The 2,059-nt window shown below is 41.9% G+C and overlaps 1 long non-coding RNA gene across 2 annotated transcripts; it reads right to left on the reverse strand.

Moving 5' to 3' along the window:
- Window positions 1-278: 278 nt before the first annotated feature.
- Window positions 279-1,780, reverse strand: LOC144020970 (uncharacterized). Of its 2 annotated transcripts, none has more exons than XR_013284011.1 (5): window positions 1,225-1,780; window positions 1,039-1,072; window positions 899-949; window positions 788-821; window positions 279-714 (listed from the first exon to the last, which is right to left on the reverse strand). It is a non-coding gene; the product is annotated as an uncharacterized LOC144020970 (long non-coding RNA). The 2 variants fall into 2 exon arrangements; XR_013284012.1 differs by having other exon boundaries at window positions 1,039-1,085.
- Between the last annotated feature and the right edge of the window lie 279 nt (window positions 1,781-2,059).

A 2,059-nucleotide genomic window follows, 5' to 3' on the forward strand; every position in this document is an offset into this window, starting at 1 on the left:
AGATTGAAGTCTCATCTTTCATCTAAAACAAAAGTTTGTTTCTACCTTATTCAGATCTTCAGTAATCAACAATAGAAAACAGCTTCGTTTCACCCAAATCCTCTATTTTCTTCCAAAATACGGAGAAATAAAGCTTTTTGTGAAACGATATTATTTCATGCACTCCAGTGAATTTGGCACTTTTTTTTTTGCATGAGTGATTCTACAAACACCTAAACTTCTATAAAACACTACCCCAACAATAAAAAAAGTATTTTTTGATTGCAAAATAACAGTTTATTTACATTCAACAGTAGCAATCCGAACAAACAATTTGGAAAACTCTTTGCAAACTATTTACACGTGCGCAACTGCGCATGTGTGGTGTGTGTGTACGTGTTACTATTTACAATTGTGTGGATGTTTCAACGACACAATTTTTCTTTTCTGTGTGGTATATTGTGGAGCAATCCCGTGCGTGCTAGGGGGATGCAGCAGGATTTGCATCAAAGTTTTTGTCAGTGTGCTTCTGCATGGACTGATTTGCGTAGAGGTTGGTATGATGAACGATGTGCTGGAGAAGTTCATCCGTGATGAAGAGCTCCAGGATGTCAGCTGGCAGGTGGGAATTCAGCTCTGCTGCAGCATCCCTTGGTCCTGGTTTTGCAGCAAAGGGGAAGATGGTTGGCTGCCAGCCAAGTTCATCAACTTCAAGCCAGCCAGAATCTTTGGGATCTGCAAATATACATTTCAATATCATATATTATTTTAGAGCACTGTGATGCAATGTGTGTGTGTGCATGTTTACCTTTTTTTCTTGGATGTATTGGTTGATTCACATTCTGTAAATTATAGAAGACGTTTACCATCAAATATTTTATTAGTGCTGTGGAGAAACTTTTTTTTTTTTTCTTTTTACCTTTGTTCTGCTCACTGTGAGAAGGGTCACTTTGGGCCCTATGAGTAGGAGCTGAAAGAAACATATACAATTACAATACTATCGAAAGACTTTCCTTTTATTGTTGCGGTGTATTGAAAACGTTTTTTGTTTTTTTTTACCTTTCTTTGTCGTAGAACCAGCGGTCGGACGTTGCTGTGAGCACGATCTATAAAACATACATTCACGTTTGTATAGGTAATAGATGTTCTAATGTATATCAGCACATTTACACACGCTGCTAGCAGATCGCCCGAAAAGTTAGGAAAGTAATCTTACTAGCAATCTCTTAGCATGTTAGCGCTTACCTTCACGTTCTTTGGAGGACGAAAGACTGTCCAAGACTGTCTTGCATCGGACCCATAGTAGTCGTTATCGTCCGATGAAACGTCATCTGTGCAGACGTGCTCGGCTGTGCACCACATTTCTCTGGTGTTTGCATCGCTAGCCGGTTGGGCCTTAGGACGTTATTAGCATCGCTAGCCGGTGGGGACTTAGGACGTGGTCGAAACGGCCGCATCACCGCTTCAACTATGACTTAGTCGTCATCACTGTGCTCTTGAGCACTGGTCGATGCTTTTGAGCTTTGAAAATAAGGATCAAGCGTGAGCTGATTGCCATCTGTAGCCTTTTTGACTCCCTTAGCCAAGTTAGCCATTCTCTCCCCCTCAACACTCGAGCTCAGCCTCTCTTCTTCTACTGTTGTCTCCTACCCGATCTTGTCCAAAAGACTCATCACAGCCATCTAGTGGCCAGGAATACTCATTATAGTAACCCGATCGGCTTGATACTTGGAGCACAGCTGCCCAAGGCTTTCCTCCACCCGTTTCCATAAAAAAAACATAGTAGACGTCAATAAACGTCTATGGCGGCCTATCCTAGGATTATACTGAACGTTTTTAAATGTTTTTGGCGGTCAAAGAGTTAATAACACAAATGTGCACGACCAGTTCGCTGTGGCATTGTGCTGGCCGTTTTGTCGAGTCAAACACATTTCACTGGGAGTTAACTTAGCGTTTCACGGCAACGTAGGCAAAGTTTTTCCATTTTTCCACTCACCGGTCCGTGACAGAATAACCCCCCTCACATACACGGCTTGAATCGCAAAGCCACGTCATCTTGGTCGCGAAAGAATAGCTTATT

Source organism: Festucalex cinctus, chromosome 6 (assembly GCF_051991245.1).
Source record: "Festucalex cinctus isolate MCC-2025b chromosome 6, RoL_Fcin_1.0, whole genome shotgun sequence".
Lineage (NCBI taxonomy): Eukaryota > Metazoa > Chordata > Actinopteri > Syngnathiformes > Syngnathidae > Festucalex > Festucalex cinctus.